The 12,384-nt window shown below is 37.9% G+C and overlaps 1 protein-coding gene across 1 annotated transcript in view; it reads left to right on the top strand.

The window, feature by feature from the left end:
- The window catches only part of LOC112467710, a 153,521-nt gene that overhangs the window by 69,176 nt on the left and 71,961 nt on the right, over nucleotides 1-12,384 (top strand). The gene's annotated exons all lie outside the window — the stretch shown is intronic.

The raw sequence follows: 12,384 nt of genomic DNA, 5'->3' as shown, positions 1-12,384 counted from the left end.
GATACTGTTTTTCTGTCTATATAATATTATAATATAATCGTACTTTTTTATTTAAATTGACATTTTATTTATTTTACTTTATTATATCGGATTATATCCATTTTTATTTAGAAATTAATAATGGTTCAGTTCCTTAAATTATTATGTTACAAAAAAAACGGCAAAAAGGAATAATTTGTACGTACACGCACGCGTCCTATCTTTGAAATGTCGGAACGCTATAAATGAAAGATTTTCTGAGAAGTGCGCAGGTTGTTTGACAAAAAAAAAAAAAAAAAGATTTAGGTATTTCCAACATAAAACTTTGATACGCCAGGTCTGAGAAATTCCGTTTCGCAGGATCTCATTTCTCGTTTGCTGAAATTTAAACTGAGACTAATGTAAATTCGCTTCTTTCGATTCAACTTTTATCGCGTTGCACCTACGAAAAACGAATATTACGGAGCTTACGGAGATTACGCGGCCGATTCCTTTTGCCACTCTCTACGCTTTCGCAATAATTATTGCAAACACGTCGGTACGTGCCTCGGTTGTTATCTTTAATTTTCCTCCGCCAACCATTTCTTCCGGTCTATCTTAGCGCTGCGGTACTCAGCGGTAATAATTCAGCTTCGTAATCCGTTCACGAGAGAAATTGCCATAAAACAAACAAAATAATTCATCAACGTCGGTTGGGATAAATTCCTTTTCGCCATACTTAATGGTAGAAGGCGACAGAGATTAAGACATTTCGATATGTATCTAATGATTTATTATTAAGATATTTAACAGTGAGGTAAGATGAGTGATGATTTTCATTTAATTTTTGTAAGCAGATCGACCCGACATTCGTTGAAGAATGCATCTACATTTGAACTAAAAGATCTAGCTCTTTACTAAATGTAATTATATTTAATTTATGTTTATAAAAATCAGATAATATTTTATAGATATTAATTCTGAAGTCTGTTATAATTGTATTTTCACAATTGAATAAGTGAACGGGAATAACTTAAATAAATTGTTCATTTCTGACGACACAATCGAGCGATAATTTAATTGCAACATAGTTGTATTCTAAATAATAGTTTAATTCAAACAACAATTAACGACTATATAAAGAGATATAAAGAACTGTTTCTTTTGAAAATGAACGTAACCTGTACAGAAAAAAAGAATTGGAGACAGCTTGTGCCATTCAGAAATAATATTATCCGCATAAAATTCCGATCTCGTTGTCTCTCCGCCACGCCGCGTAAAAGATAAACGCCGTCTGGCTGAAGCCCGGCATTTTCGGTCGTCGCGACGAGCGGCTAAGCTTCGTCAAGTTCTTCCAGAAGTTCCCGTCCACGACCCCTTTTTTATTTCCCTCCCCCTCCTTTTTTTTTCTACTAGGGTACGTTCTAGCCCCGGGGGCTGGAGAGCAAGGACCTGCGAAGGAAGAGACGGCGACAACGGCGAGGTGACAACGCAATTTCGCGGACGTAACGGGCGAGAAAGTATAAAGAGATTGTCTTTCGCGTTGGCGCTTAAAAATTTGCACTTTTATGCCTCACGTAATAAAACTACCCCCGCGCGCGCGTGTGCGCGAGTTTTACGTCTCCCCAGACGCGAATAGGGTTGTGCACGTCCGCGTCGCCGGCGCGGCGTATACCGTTTGGTTTACGTGTAGCACCGTCTTTACAACCATGGGAGGCCTGAAGCATGGAAATTATTTTGGGACTCCGCTACGCAAATCAACCTAAAAGGTTACGGATAAGTCTCTCTCTACGGGAATAAAAGTAATCTCTTATGTAAGCACAGAATAGTAATGTTACATACACTGAAAAAAAATTTATTATTTGCAAGAAAATAGAGTTTGAATTCAGTTCCCTTAATTCAAAGAAATATTGTATTAGGTAGATTCGAGAAAATATTTTAACCTCAGAAAAATATTATCTTAAATTTACCTAATACCTAATACTTCTTTGAATTAAGAAAAGTAAATTCAAAGCAATCTATTTTCTTTTAAATATTAAAATTTTTTTAGTGTACAGGGTTTATATTTCTTAATTTTTATATAATGTTTACTTTAAGGATATTTTAAATATTTATTTTAAGGATGCACCGCGTTGAGTTTTCATCGATTACAATTTCGTGGCTTTGTATATTTTAATCCAACCCTTCAACTGTCCTCTTGACCTGCTGGTTATTATAAATTGTCCCCAATCTCTCGGTTTTAACACTGTATATTTCATAAAATCGGTGGCTGAGATTAAAATACATAGTTATATATAGTTTGTGTATGGCGATTAGCGCATAAACGTAAATGATTTATTGGATTTGATATTGAAGAGCTGCGAAGCATTGAATGAACTATTAAACGTTCGCGTCTCATTTTACACATTATCCTATTTCAACCTCGCATAAATAGTATTAATAAACACTACGAAATATGTGACGTTGTATAAATTCGAATTGAATTACAGTAAACATTTTGCCTCATAAATTACCTCGTGATTTTTTACTTCGTAATAACGTTCAGAGGAAATGCCGTGTTGTGCGAGACTATTATTATAGCAAATATTTCAGTTTTTCTCCTTTCGTAAATCCTTAGTCTAATAGCAATAAGCAATTCGTGTCTACTTTTCATAGTTTTAGTAATCGGATTTACTTAAAAAGCAAAATATACGTTTATGGAAATGCTCATCTGATGTTTTGCTATAGAGTAGCTTGTTGACAGTTTAAACATTGCATATGAATAATGGTGGGAATACATCCTAGCTAGGCGAATCTTATAAATTTCTTACAGTAAAACAAGATATTACCCTTTTATCCCAAGCGTCCCTTATCCCCGATGTATAAAAGTCTTCGGCTTAGATCTCTCAACGATATCCTCGTTCCGCTGAAACGTACACATCGCGGCATCGACGTTTCCGCTTTTATAGAAGCGCGCAAAAAGTGTTTCTGTTTACTCGTGTTACACCCCAAATCTATTCGTCCTCCCTATTTCGCTCCGTGCCGTGAACCGCAAAATGGATGAACGAAAGATCGAGACGTAGGGTAAAAGCGTACACGTATAACCAGCACGCGCACAGACACAGCTGTGCACGCGTGTATACCTTCCCTTTGGCGCAGTGCTTTGAAACGCACCGGCTTTACCGGGAAGCATATTCCGTACACGCTGACTCGTGCATTTTCCTGTTTATCCTGCGCCTTCATCCCCGGGGTGGTCTCGGGACGCATCGACTTACGGGCCCGACTTTCTCGTGTCGAGCTTCTCCCTCCCCCCCTCTCTCTCTCTCTTGCCCTCTCGAAGATCTCGAAGTCAATGACAAGACGAGGGCGCGCGAGAGCGGTTTTGTTTGAGCAGCGAGTTACCTTTCTCGCTTGGCGGTTTCCCATTGAGATGCTGATGAAATCTGACGACCCGCGAACTTCCCCGGGACGCCGTTATCCGTGACGGCGACGTCGGCGACGCGACGTTGCGATGTTCACTACTTTCGCAGCTTTTAACCGCGGATTGCGCCTCGAGCCGATTCCTCGCAATCGCGAACTTTGCGAGCTCTAATTATACCTCAGGTTCGCATTGTATCTTCGTCGAACAGGCGCGCGCGTACACTGAATTTAAATTAATAAACTTTTAATCGCGTCGCGTCGCTCGTAAATTTGCATGTCGGAAAATTATGGATGTATTAAATGACAATGGGGAATTGCGATGAAAATATAGGCTCCTCATGACGGAATAGACGTTATATACGAAGCATTGGGAGAATAATGCTGGTCTATAAATCACAGCTTCTATGGCTGACAATAATAAATATGATGAAACCTAATAAATAATAAAATAAGAACTAAAATAAAAAATATAATGATTGAAGTAAAAATATTAATAATAAATAAAAATATTTTATAAATATCTATATACTCACATAACATTTTTCCTTTTTTCACGCGTTTTGTAATCTCATTCAAAATTAAAATCTCTGTTTTTGGCTTATACAGTGATTCGTATCAAAAACTATGATGAATATTCGTAAACAAAATTGCTTGTCTGTTGCGTTCATCATCGGCGTGATAACGGATTTGTTTTACTGTCGACAAGTTCTAGACCGGAAATTCGACGATATCTTTAGGGGTGGTTCAGGAACAGATAACAATCAGTGGAAGATCGCGGCGTGCAGTCGACGGCGACTCGACTACGTAATTATGCTCTCCAATTATGAACTTTTAGGTTTTCCACGATTTTCACTTACGCGTGCATAACTTCTTAATATTTTAGTTCTTGATACGAACGTATACAGTTAAGCGTGCGATTCCTAATCGTTTGGAATTGTGCACTGTAATCATCGATGATATCTCGATGACACTTCCGCTCGTGCAAATACGCGCTGATTTGAATTTGGTTGTTAGCGGGCTTGAATATTCTTCCACGTAATGTCCGACAGCTTGATTAATTGAGGTTGAATAATTAATCTCGGGTTACCTTATTAATCACGAAAGGTGCGCGTTACTTCACAGAACGTCATTGTACTCTTGAATCCCGGTGAAATCGCTGCTGCTTTATGCTCATTACAAAATCCATATTCGTATCAGTATATATTATTTTCTTGCTGATTTTTGTATGTAATCTTATTTTGTTATCAAATATTAATTATTGTATTATAAATATAAAATGATAAATTTATTTGAATATGAAAACAGTTTAAGCGCTAAAAAGTTCAATGTTATTATTTTTCCGACGCTGTTAATATTTATACATCGTATAGCGAAGCTTAAGTCATAAAAATTTTCTTCGGTATTAATCATCATGCGTACCAAAGACGTTAATAAGTGAGCACTCTATATGTGCATTACGGATAAAGCGGGAATTGTATGTGCGCCAAGATGCTAAGGACTTTGATGCACGAACAGAGTTTCCATTGTAATGGAATAACTGTCTATTTATCAGCAGCGGGCGCAGACGGCTTAAAGTTCACGCGGGGTTCGACACTTCGTCGGCACTGCAGGCAATTAATTAACATTGCGAGTGGCTGATTAACATATTATCGCCGTAAGACAGACGATGTTGCAGGCTCGGAAAATGCAGAGAGAAAGAGAAAGAGAGAGAGAGAGAGAGAGAGAGAGAGAGAGAGAGAGGTGGAGAAGTGAGGAGACTGCGCATGAAAGGTGCGCGGTTCGAAATTTCACGTTGAGAGAAGATGGGGATTGAATGACGAGATTCCATCAGGCTTGCTCAAACGAACAACGAAAGGGCGAAGGGTAGAAGAGACGAAAGGATTGAAACCGGGCTGGTTAGCGGAAATAGTCGGATATAGCGGCAGAAGATGAAAGAGTGTGAGGGACTGAGTAGAGAGGAGTCCTGGCTCCTGGAGCACCCTTCCAGGCACGTTCGACTATTAACCCCGTCGAGATTCGGAAAGACGCCGCGCCGGCGGACTGAAGCCGGCCACTGTCTCCACTTGCAACCCCTTATAGGAACGTTTGAACGAGAGACTTGCAGTCTGGCGCAGTGTCTCCCTAACAAGGACGAATTCAGCTCTCTCGAGCTGGAGACAGACGGTACCCCCCCTGTCACGGTTACGTTCTCTCTTATTTCATCGTGTGTGTTCTCCCTTTCATCCTGCGGAAGAATTGCGGACGGCGGCGACGTGATTAAAACAAAATTGTCGCGCCTTCGTCGCGTTTTCTCACGTAGACTCGGGATGCCCGTGACAAAAGGGAGTTTTCATAGTTTTTGCACGTGCATTTTCTCCAACCCTAAACGCTTATAGAGTATTTCAAGGAATCTCGGTTTACATCCTAATAATCGCTTGAAATTAATATTTTTATTTTATGTGAAAGAGAGTCTTCCATAACGATATTTAAAATTATAATTAAATTTTTACAATTTATACGACAGTTTATGAGACAATTAAAATTACATCTGTGATAAAAAACGATATGATTAAATAAATTTATTTGTTTCATTTGTTAACATATAACTGTAGTTATAACGAGTCTGAGGTGCGGTTGTGCGTGCGCGACTGGTTAAATTTTATAGTACAAATATAATTATACTTTTAATTAGTGATAGTCGCGAATTTCAAAACTGGTTTTAATCTCTACTGACTATGAGATTCTTTTCAGTTGGTGGCCTTTTTGGCGGGCTGTAACAAAAAAATTATATCCATCGCCCATGCTTATCTTTATCTTGAAACTGCGTACAATTATTTGATTTATTTTATCGTACAGTAGGCAGTTTTAGTTGTCTAGTTAAATACTGTAACATTAATTACATCATCTGTCATTCTTGTAAGCGTGATTATATTTTATTAACCCTTTATTATCTCAGCTTTTTCGTTTTCGAGAATCACAGTTATGTATAAATGTTATATAAATTAGAAGAACAGAAAACGCTGCAATTATCTCTTAAGCAAAATTTGAATTTCATTACTTGAGATAATGTAATATTAAGACTGTTCTCGTGGACGCGAATCGCGGACTTGTCTCTTGAGCTCTTTTCCTTTTATGTCATCAAGAGAGCGACAATGTTGGCATGATTAAAACAAAATCGTCGTCGTCGCGTTATTGCCGGTGCCGCGTTTTCTGACGAATTGCAACGGAGATTCGTGGAGGAAATTTCGCGCCTCCGGCTATAGGCGAAGGGCTGCGTGATTTATTACGAACTCCACATAATGCTAGACTATACAGAGTTCGTTCATTTTAATGTCACCGTGTCATTTTATGGTTGCGTGCGGCGTCATATTAAGAGTAACGATCAAGTAATAATATTGCAAATATATATCAAGTTTATTAAAAGTGTTTATAATCTTAAAAACTCGATAAAATAATAACGCAAAATTCGCGAAAGAAAGTAGCTTAAAATATTTCACTACGTAATGTTGAGAAAAGGTGATAGTATAATATGATACAGTATCTGGAATATGATTTATAGAGTAATTATGTGTTTAATTGAATAATAACAAAAGTTCCAAGTTTAATATTATTTTGTTTAATGATATTTGGAGGAGTCTATTAAAATACATTGTTTCAATTTATATATGTATATGCTTATATATTACGTTTATCGCTCCAATATTTGATTTGATGATGATATTTTTACAAAGCAAAATAACGATGGAAAGTTTGTTGGATAAACTAAATATGGCACTGAAGTACTATGTACATTATATATTGTTGATCGATGACAGTGATAGCAGTCGCATACTGTGTGTGTTTCGTTTTAACATCTCACTAGTATTTTACTATAATTCTGCCTGTGGCAAGTAGCGCATAATTCCGCTTTGTGATATTTGGATTTTACATGGCTATTTGACATGTCATTATCAAGAAATGTGCTAAACTGATTTCAAACATAATTAATATAAAATATGATTCTCATTGTACATATATGCATCTATAATAATACTACAATAATAATTCACCTATTATTTAATAAAATTGACGATAGTGGAATTAATTTTGAAATAGTAATTCTGATTGCACTATTTCCTGATACAGACTCGTCACTTTTCTTTCTTCTTTTTTTTACGCTCCGTTACTCTTTACACAATTTTTAACATAAATAACCATTGTAAACGAATCGCGCTCCATTTTCTACGATAGTTTCAAACGACTTGGTTGACACTCGGGGTGAAACAAGATCGGAAAACAGTTAGCAGACATAACTGGCGAAAGTTGATGACGCGAAGAACATTTAATGTAAGGAATCGGTCGTGGAAGCAAATCTTTCGATGGAAGGGCACTATATGGAATCGGAGCACGGGCCATTGGAATATCTATATCTCAGACTTAGCACGCTATGATCCTATAGTACATACACCATGTACATCGCGTTAACCACATATAGACGCATTTGCAAATGTATGTCTGTTACATACATAAATACAGATGACCATCGAATAACGCGGTACTTGAATTGCACGAATTAGAGTCTCGAATAACACGGTAAAAAATTGCGACAACCCTACATTTTCAACTTTTTTTTCTTAAATAATCCCTTGGAACCAAATGCCCAATTTTATATGGATCTGGAGTCTCGAATTAGACGGTTTTCAATAGCGCGAAACGTGATCTCCAAAGTTGTAGGTATTCTAAGTCTCGAATAACATTGTTCTCAATAACACGGAACCAATTAATCGTGTTATTCGAGAGTTACCTATAGTTATGCATCCGTACGTGCGGAGAATGTGAAAACTATCGTCAATCCCTTCAACTAAGGAACAACTGTAGAAACAGATATTTGTTCCTCTTTGTTGCGATAGCCTTCTAGTCCAGTCATTTGGTAGTTTTACCTGGAAAGTTTTCCGGGAGTTTTGAAAATTGGTAATTTTATATATTTCGATGTGCTCTTTCCGAATTTCAACTTTGCCACCTCGTATCTTTGCCGCTCGCGCCGCTATATTGGAAAAATGGCGCCTAAAAGCAGTTTTTTGACAATATCTCCTTTCCGACTCATTCCACGATAAAAACATTTATATACAAAATAAAACTAGAGAAAATTTCCTACAATTTATGTAATAACCTTTTTTTTCGTAAAATTAATAGTTTTGGCATACGAGCGCCGCAAAGTGTAGTTCAACACGCGTTTTGGCCTAAAAACTCATTTCCACACCACCTTGAGGTAGAGTAAGCGGCGCGTTTTTTTTACCGTGGTATCCCCAGTAGGCCTAGTCTACATGCAATTCATTATTCTAAAATTTAGCGCATTCTTCTTCGCTTCGCTGTTCTTGATGGACCAGGTGTTGCGAGTTCATCGTCATTAGTACTGATCGAAACGTCACAGACCGAAATTTCTTCCACATCATCCGCGATGGGATTATCAGTTTCATCGCAATCCTCTTTATTCTCGATTTCATCATACGTTTGCTCGAAAATAGTCTCCGTTTCTTCCTCTTCGTCGCTATCTTGTGATGGAACTTGCGAGTTAATTATCACAGGTACCACTACAATTCGTGCATATAACTGAGCACTTTAACCCAGCCTTTCTGCATTCACAGGCTTTTTGACATCTTTTTTGACATCTTTTTTATTTATTTATTTAGTGCTCCGTTATATGCACGAATTGTAGTGGTACCTGTGATAACTCGCAAGTTCCATCACAAGATAGCGACGAAGAAGAAGAAACGGAGACTATTTTCGAGCAAACGTATGATAAAATCAAGAACGAAGAGGATTGCGATGAAAATGATAATCCCATCGCGGATGATGTGAAAGAAATTTCGGTCTGTGACGTTTCGATCAGTACTAATGACGATGAACTCGCAACACCTGGTCCATCAAGAACAGCGAAGCGAAGAAGAATGCGCTAAATTTTAGAATAGTGAATTGCATGTGGACTAGGCCTACTGGGGATACCACGGTAAAAAAAACGCGCCGCTTACTCTACCTAGTCTACCTCAAGGTAGTGTGGAAATGAGTTTTTAAGCCAAAACGCGTGTTGAACTACACTTTACAGCGCTCGTACGCCAAAACTATTAATTTTACGGAAAAAAGGTTATTACATAAATTGTAGGAAATTTTCTCCAGTTTTATTTTGTATATCAATGTTTTTATCGTGGAATGAGTCGGAAAGGAGATATTGTCAAAAAACTGCTTTTAGGCGTCATTTTTCCAATATGGCGGCACGAGCGGCAAAGATACGAGGTGGCAAAGTTGAAATTCGGAAAGAACACATCGAAATATATAAAATTACCAATTTTCAAAACTCCCGGAAAACTTTCCAGGTAACCTCTTCTTTTACGACCAAATGACTGGACTATTCATCAAATTACAAACTATGCGAAAAGTTTCAGCGACTAACAATTAGGAATTTCACCAATCTTTAGTCTAGTCAGCTTGTTAGCAATCTGACGCAATGAAATACATTCATGAGTATTTGAAGATGTCGCTGATGAAATGCCATCGACATTACAACACAAACAAAACTAGGAATTAGCGAAATGTATTTTCGTCCCCTTTCAACGCTGCTCTATCCGTGCCATTTCGCCGTGAAACTATCTATGACGCTTAATGTGAACGGTCTGGTCGCACCTGGTTGCAGCATTCAGAATGTCGGTTCCATTGGTTACGTAGGAGAGAGACGGATTGAACGGATTCTGATAGAGCACGAGAAACGGCGGCGGGCAAGGGAGGAGGGCGCGAGAGAGGACAGAGAGATTGAGGACGTCGGGTCGCCATAGGGGGTCGCAGTATGTAGGCTAGTTGGTAAAGGCAAACGCGAACAATTTGCCGTAATAATCCGATAACTGATAATATTGGCAATTTGGCTGGGGACTAAACGGATCTCGCGGAGTGCCGCTGCGTGCGTTATCTCGATTATTGTTATTGTCCGTGATCGCGTTAGACGGGGAAGGGATTTTGAGCGGCTGTCGCAATTGAGTGTCCATCTGCGGACATCTTTCTGTTTTTCTTTCGTTTTATCATCTCCCTATTCTTTTTCCGAAATAAAGCGAAAGAGGTTTTGAGAGTTTTGCAATATTTTACAAAAACTAAGAAATTGTAAAATATATAAAATGTGACGAATAATATTTAAGAAATATTTTATCTCGTTCGGTGAACGTGTGAATTATGCTGCGTCATTTGGGTATTTTGTTCCTTTTCAGTTACCATTTTCTATTTTACTTACTATGCGTCAGAGCTGCGCATCGTAAAATTCGATACTCTAATTCGGGCTTATTACTCCGAGGTACGATGAGCGAACTACGAAAACTAATGAAATTGCTGAATCAGCAATAATGAGAACTGCTTTGGCCGGGAACTGAATCGGTTGGGGCAATAACCGTGTCGATTTATATACTCGATTATTCGCTGGAAGCACTAGATATGCAATTGGGTTATTCGCTTTATGGCGTTACATATCATACTGTTCTTTAAAAAAAAAAAGACCAAAAATCATAACAAAACAATTACAAGAACGATAAAAGTAAAAGGAGAAGGGAAATATCGAGATTTAAGTGGTTAAAAATAATGAATGGACCACAACCGCATGAAATAAATCGGATTTAATTTGATTCGATCCTTAAATGTAAAATCTACGTAATGCAAATGCGAGCTGTCGGTTCGCGGTGGAGTCAATCGGATCGGGAAAATTAACGAAACAAGTCGATCGGGCGCTCGGACGGGGGTCCAAAATCCGCTTTGTGGAACGGGGAAAATCGCATTCCGAAATATCTCTCCCTGGTATATCGTCCTCGCCAATGTCTGTCCATCAGCGGAAACGGAACGAACCACGAACGCGCGATCATCTCGAGGAATCTCGACTCCGACGGCGCGGCGAGACGTGCCTTCGAAGTTCGCCGGAAGTGGTTTCGGGGTGATTGATTTCCCACATCGAATCGTCGGTGCACAGAGGTGGATTTAGAGAGAGGGACGAGAAAACGGGCCAGCGAGCGGTGTCGGGATCGAGATTCTGCGGGTTACCCGTGGAAAATCGTTGAATACGGTCGAGAATAACGAACCGACTGATTAATCGCGGCTGACGTTCATTAATCGACAACGACTTATACTACGTTAGTGCCGAATAAGATAAGACGGACTGTGACAACTTTTTATCGTATAAGCTCGTATATTTCATCACCAGGCGAGCGGTTGTATTCGAAATATCGATTGGGGTAGTATGCGTGCCAGCTATAATTCTCATGGATGTTTGTACTTCTGTAATATGGATTACAGGAATCTCCGTGCGCAGATAAAATCTCATTAGAGCGAAGTCCGTCGGGCATACAAAGGCATAAGGCTGCCGCTCTGAAATTGATTTGTATTGAGCTATGCACATATTAGTGCAGACACGCTGATTGACAATATAATTGAATATCGAGAAGGTGAAGTTTTTTGTTTCTCCCTCGATAGTAATGGAATTTACGATTTTTCACAAATATAACGACAAAAATCGTGTGTTGAATATAATCGTGACAATCATTTAAGCAATTTAATTATGCTCTGGTATAAGTATAGCCGTTTCGACGTGATAATTTTATATTTAAAAAGATCTTATCTTTTCTAACCTGGGATATATTAATTATTCATTTAACTGATCAATATAAAATGAATTAAATAAAATGAATTAAAATATCAAATAAATTAAACTCTCATTACAGCTCATATTATAAATCATATTATAATATGAATAATGTAACTCTCGTTGCATATTTATAATATGATTTTAATTTATATAGCGATATTAGAAAATGATAATTGCATATATTTATTTATCTATAATTGATTCGATAATCTAAATCCAGTAGGTATAATTTTGTTGCATTTTTGATCTGTATTATTAGTAGTTAATATTAGTAGAAATCGGTAGAAATGATATTGTTAGATCTTTATTAGAAATTGATTTGCATTACATTACTTTATTGAATTAGCTCGGCTGTTTTACGCAATTTACTATTCTATATTTCCTGTCGAGAAAATATCAGA

Source organism: Temnothorax curvispinosus, unplaced genomic scaffold, assembly GCF_003070985.1.
Source record: "Temnothorax curvispinosus isolate PA1 unplaced genomic scaffold, ASM307098v1 QBEX01017788.1, whole genome shotgun sequence".
Lineage (NCBI taxonomy): Eukaryota > Metazoa > Arthropoda > Insecta > Hymenoptera > Formicidae > Temnothorax > Temnothorax curvispinosus.
This window is presented reverse-complemented; position numbering and strand designations above follow the sequence as displayed.